Source organism: Pinus tabuliformis, chromosome 3_2 (genome assembly GCF_031772625.1).
Source record: "Pinus tabuliformis cultivar Carrire ecotype Pingquan chromosome 3_2, CPIR1, whole genome shotgun sequence".
NCBI classification, from domain to species: Eukaryota; Viridiplantae; Streptophyta; class Pinopsida; order Pinales; family Pinaceae; genus Pinus; species Pinus tabuliformis.
Window position 1 is genome coordinate 694,735,541 of NC_142302.1, and position 6,743 is coordinate 694,742,283.

Consider the following 6,743-nt stretch of genomic DNA (forward strand, 5'->3'; position numbering starts at 1 on the left):
CTAGTAACCATGGGTAGATGTTTCCTTTAAGTTATATCTGTGTTTTGTCAATCTATAGAAAATGGTGGGGTTTTTTGGAAAGTTTACAGTATAGGCTATGTACAAAAGTAAATAAAGCTTGTAGCAATAAGGTCCTTCTCCAGTTCAAAACAATGAATATTTATGAGAGCTTGCTCTACAAGATTGTCTGTACCTGGCCCTTTTCTAGTTTATCTAATGAAAATGCTACTTTTTTCCTTAAAAAAAAAAATCAACAAACAATCTCGATCTCCATACATTTATAATTAGAAGTATCTTCAATTCTTATTATTGATAATGCATTTTCTTTAGGTTGTGTATCTAATTGTGTCTGATTATTATTTGAGAAAGGAATTAGTGAAAATTATGAGCAATCTTCTTTAAGTGTGTTTTTTGATATTGAATGAGGTTACAATTACGAAAGAAAAACACTTAAGAAAAGATAAGAGTTTTTACAGTATTGTAAATTTCACATCGTTATAAATGATACAAAGATGTGGTTGAATGATAGTTAATAGAATATTGGAATCACCATAGAGAATGATAGATACAATGGGTAATTAAAAAAAAACTTGTGAAGCATAAATTAGTGAAACAAAATTAGAAATAGAGAATCATGAAGTAGTAGAAGAAGGAGATGTTATGAGACAAATTGTGAGCTTAATAGTGAATGAAAAAATACTAGAAATTGTGTCCTAGTGTCCATGAGATCGAAAGGTAGAGGAATGGATATAAATGTTAAAGGTACTTTCAATTGGAGAAAACTAAAGGTCTTCATAGGATGGAATTTCCTAATGCAAATTTGAAAGGAAAAAACACATCTTAGATGGATTTTTAACACATTTAGATATATTCCAAAGGGGAAATCAAGCATTTATAGGGTAGATCAAGATGATATCAAAGTTAAGAAACATGGCTCTCCCTATAGAGTATAATCATAAAATGATAATGTACATATAGAATCAAAACACAAAATGGGGGTGTACAATAGAAAACAAATGAAGTATTAATTTGTCAACACATGGTAACATGAAAAAGATTTAAATCAAGAAGTTTGGAGGTATTTAACTAGATTATATTATCATTCTCTAAAAGAGAAACAAGCTTATGTAAGTTACAAAAATTACAATAGAGAAGTCTTATTAGTTGGTTCTAAAGGTGTAAGAAATGGTATTGATTCTATAACAAGGATCACATTCAACATTCATAAAACAAAAAATTCCATGCTTCTACTATTGATTAGTGAGTCCTCTTTGAAGCATGTTTTGAATATTTTTCATCTTTAGTTTGATTTTTTCTATATGGATAGAATGAAAAAGAAAGAGAGGCAACCTCACACATGTATAAAAGGTAGATAAAATCAAGACTGTCTATTTGTATATTCATGAGAGACTTAAAGAATCATAGGAAAACCATAGGGTGAGTTGTAACCATCACAAGGAAGGGAAATATTCAATATTGGAGACCAAGTCCATCTACATTAGAAAGAATAAAGGTTGTAGGGACTAGGATTCCTTTAGATGTGGATAGGAAGGAAACAATGCTTGCATACTAGATCTACTAGCATACATGTAAACATACTCAATAGTGAATTAGAAAATGTAAAACTCTATAATCCATCCATTCTTATGAAGAAAATTGGGTCCAAGTTTTTATTTCTACATAATATTTGGCAGTTAAAACCTAAAATCTCACATTCTAGGGTTGAAATAACATTTTTTGAGTCTTTAAACTAAAAATAATTCACTTGCCCAAAACTCCTTATTGTATATTTCATAAATGCATTTATGGATAAAAAAAAGAACTATGACTAGCTTATGTATGAAAAAATTATTCTTCTAGTAACTTGACCATAGGTTGCATCAATTTTGTGCCATGTAAAAGCCATGCGAACCTGTTTTTGAAACTTATGGGCCTCTCCATTTAATTTAGTTAATGTCATTGTCAGCTTGCCTCACTTTGCTTCAATTTTTTTTTACTTGCTTGTATTTTTATTCTTTTTCACTCAATTACCTCCAGTTCTCTAGCATCTTTCCAACGATATGGATTTTACTTAATTTGGGTGCACCCATTCATGAGTTCAAAATTTGATTTGCTATTTCAACACTATTGTTGGATGGATCTTTTCTTTCAAGTTACTCTTGTTTGGGGTCTTGGATCAAATTCATCACCCATGCAATTTGGCTTGATGTGATAAATTTTAGTTATTTTGATCTTGATTCAACCTTATCTCTGGTATAACCTTCATATAATGTACACATGTAAAAATGAGATTTAAATTAAGGTATATCTATATATAAATGTGTAAATTAGATATCAATAAATTTCATTATTTTATTAACATTTACAATAAACTGTATATTAATAATTATGTCATATATATATATATATATATATATATATATATATATATATATGCGAAAATACAACTCATTTCATTGTTTTACATTGAGGATAAATTATATTGTGAATTTTTAACTCAAACTGTAATCAACGAACCTGAGACACATTCCTATATACTAGCAATTGTCCCAAAAGGCACAAAGAGAGGTTGATAGGATTATTATATTATAATTCTTGAATTTCTCTAGAAGAGATGTTGGTTCAAGCCTACAAGGAGCAAAGGTATTTGATGTTTGGAGTTCTATGCTTTTTGGACACCATATTTCTTTAAATACAACTTAATTTTTTAGAAAAGTTCAAGCCCAATGCAATTTTGCCATGCAAACATACACTTAAATCGCTACTGGGCTTATGATATTGACAAATTCAAAGTAAAATGGTATACAAGAGAATGTACCAAGCTAAACCACAAGTTACACATCTTCAGACCTGAAAAAGTACATAACAATGGTTTGGTAAATCAATAGCGATATCATAATTGCTTTTCCTTCCACATACATACAATTGCTCCAAAGGCAAGGACAAGAAATTTTTCAGCTCTAGTGAGTACCAGTGGGTCAGTAAAAGGAGTGACCACTAATGGCTTTCACATTTATACAAGGAATTGGCAAGGGATTTTACATGGACTCCACTCAACTTCAGACATAGCTTCAGCCAATATGCAGAGTGATTGAAATTGAACACAACTAAGTAGTGACATTGGCTCACAATAATACACCAAGTATATAATATTGAAGCTTTTACAGAGGCAATGAGTAAGAAGGATTATGAAGCTTAGAGAAGTAGATTTAAATCAATCAAAGCTTGTTGAACGGCTGTAACATCCATAGAAATAATCTTCCAAGGTTTTGTTCTCATGTACAAGATCTACACTTTGATCTAGATTGCTGTTTGATACCAAATCATCATCAACTCCAAGCATTGCAAGTGATAGATGAGTTTGTATGTCACAACTCCCAAAGTTTGCTCCAGATTCATCCTCAATCAATTCATCTAATTCCATGGACATTTTCAATTGCCTCTTGGTCCAATAAGGTAGGTCATCCCCTACTCCTCATAGTAATTTCAAAATCTGCAATACTAAGTTACACACAAACAATGAGGAAGAATAAGTCCATGTTCTTACATTAACATTTATCCATTGTTTGAAATTTGACAAAACCAGTTTAATGCAAAGGTAAGCCACCTTATTTGGGGAAACCAAAACTTTCAATTTAGATCTTGCAATCCAGATTTCAACCAGGATAGTGATTCTCAGGAAAGATATATACTCTCTTGATATTGGAGTGAAAGAAGATATGTTGGCTCTTCTTGCCTATTCAGGGAGGGGTAATTTGCATACTGTTGCTTTGGTTTGAGATATGATGTAATATTTTTTGCTAATATTCAAAGAATCTTATATTTCATTAATGGAAAAAGAGATTATTAGCAATTGAGGCTTTGAATATTTTTCCATAATCCACCATCAACATTAATGGCTAACCTGTTTAAGGGTGATAGTTTTACAAATTGAACTACTGAACAAATGTTTATATTACAACCCTAAACACTAGATCTAAACACTTGTAACTCTACGTCAGAAGGATATCAACTCGATATTTCATTTGCCATTCTTCGTTATGGTCAAAAACAATTCTAGCACTAACTCCTCACAGGAAAGGAAACCTCTTCAAGCAACTAAATTTGACATAAGATCAGAAACTGAAACATATATACGCAACTAAAGAGAATAAGAGTAATTACTATGTTCATTCGAGGTCGAAACTAAGTTCACTGTCTTAGACAACATGTTGTACTTGGATTTTGGGATTCTTGTCATTGATTGGTTTTCTTCCAGTTATTAGCTCTAGAAGAATTACTCCAAAGGAATACACACCTGTCTTTCATTAACCTTGCCATACATGAAATATTCTGGAGCAAGATACCTTAAATATGATAGCAGCTAGTTTTATGAAGTCTTGATTATAAAGGACATTTATTTTCCTAAGGAAAGAGCTGGTGTAAAGAAAGAAATGGATATTAACCAAAATGTACCTACAACATCACTACATGTGATATATGCAGATGTTGTTGAAGCCCATTTGGCCAGCCCAAAATCTGACAACTATTCACAGAATATCTTTAGTTAATGATCCATGGAAAGATGATTTGCTAGTTAATGGTCAAGCAAATATTATTATAACATCTCCAACCAAAAAATACAAACAATTCAACAGAAGCTTGAGAACTTGTTTCTCTCACAAAGATCAAGATACCTGAGGTTCAAAGTTTTCAGAAAGCAAAATATTAGATGATTTCACATTTTATGGATGATAGGATGAGAACAACCTTCATGCAGATAAGTCAAAGCTTCAACAATTCCAGTGGCCACTTTCAACCTATCTTTCTAGTGAGCCTGTGGCTTGTCCTTCCCTCCTGTAACCCAACTTTTTCTGAGAACTGGGAACAACACTTAACACTGAAAAATAATAAAAATCTCGAAGGACGTAACATGATAAATACATGAAAATTGGCATACTACATACCATAAAAAGTTTCTTCCAAACTTCCTCTCGGTAGCAAGTTGTAGACCAAAAAGTACTCCTTCTCTTCAACACAGTAACCAATTAATGAAACAATGTGCTTGTGCTGCAAGGTAGCAGTAATTTCAACTTCCAAAAGAAGTTCTTGCTCTACTTCTCTAGAAGATTTTAGTGATTTAACTACCACAAATGGCCCATCAGGAAGAACCCCTTTGAACACTTTACTGCATGGCAGAGGACAATGATGAGGGTAGGTGAGCAAGATATTCAAAAATCTCTCTGAATCATAAAAGGCAACCCTTATAAAACCTGCATGCCACCTTAGTAGACATTCATGATATGTGTTGATTCATATACATTCATTATATGTCCTGACTCATAGAAGGCGACTAAGATGAGTTGGAGAGGATGAAATCACCTCTATGGTTCCTGTAGTGCAATAAATGGTGCAGGAGTATAGAGATAATCCTCGGGGACCAAATTGAAGCAATGATTCTTAGTGAGATTCCACACTCTCTTCGACCCAGACACCACAAGAAGATCATGCCCAAAGGTATGGTGATGGGCCGACTCGATACTTCCGGCCTTGAAATTGACAATGGCAACAGTAGGGCTTTCTTGCATGATGCTCAAGGATCCCCTGGGCATGATATCCACATCCCGAACGTTTCTCGTTTTGCTTAATGAAGAGAGAGCACAGGAGGATTCAGATTGAGGTGTGTTGTGTTAGGGTATTTTGGGCATTTCCTGTAAGGAATTTTTTAAAGAGCCAATGATCTCAGGTAGCCATGGATTCCCTTTGCTGGCAGGGCAGGTGGCCTTGAAAGGGGTGTCGAACCAGGCATGGATCGAAGGTGTTCGATAAGGGAATCTTTGAGTGTGCAACCGAAGTCATCAGCTCTTGTAATGATCTTGAGAGGCTTATTGGCGTCAGTGCTTCGCATTTTCCTGGACCGCCAATGACGAGGGTTTGGGAGGTTGGAAAAGCAATGAAGGGAGTGAGGGTAGTGTTGAATGTAGAGGAAAGAGTTTGTGCAGACAAGTGCATGCACCTAGACTAGGGATTGTGCTACACCCAAGTGGTGTCCCAGAAATATGACGTAAAATGCATAACAACTGGCTGTAAAATCGGCTGCAGAAACCACACTTCAAATCAACGATTAAAAGTGTCTCACCTGATCAAACGGAGTAGGGAAATGGGTTGATGATTGTTGATGCATAGGAAGGCCTATCAGCCTAAATATGTTATATAATTCACATTGATTTAGTCTTATGTTCTAAACTTATAATTCATGCCAAAGATACGAATTAATATTAAATAAAATTTAGATTTAAAGTAGGTTGTAAATAGTATAATATAAATTTAATCGACATGAAATTTTCACATATGAGAACAAAAACTATAAAATAAAATCCCATTGCACATGAATACACATGTTTTATAACTCCAAAACATAAAGATTTTTCATTTTGCAAAAGGAAAAAGTTGACGAGCATAACCAAAATGAGGATATAAATTTATATGATTTTTTAACTGTCATTTAATGTTTTTTTGTCTGGTGAATGAAGCTACGTTGGAATCTCGGTGCAAATGAAATGAATTTCTAGGCATCAAAGCAATAAAGTCCCGTAGGAGCGCTTAGCCCAACAAATTGACAAACGCTGAGTTATTCGAACTTGTTGAGGAACGCTGAAGACCATCGATAAAATGTTGATTTGCCAATTTTAAATCGATATGTTCCTCCCTTCTGGAGAGGATTGGTTTATTGGTTAAGAGATCTCGAGAGGAAAGGATATTTT

At 33.6% G+C, this 6,743-nt stretch overlaps 1 pseudogene; it reads right to left on the bottom strand.

Annotated features, from left to right (window-relative positions):
• Nucleotides 1-5,363: 5,363 nt before the first annotated feature.
• LOC149182527 (DNA damage-repair/toleration protein DRT102 pseudogene) lies at nucleotides 5,364-5,887 on the bottom strand (annotated as a pseudogene).
• Between the last annotated feature and the right edge of the window lie 856 nt (nucleotides 5,888-6,743).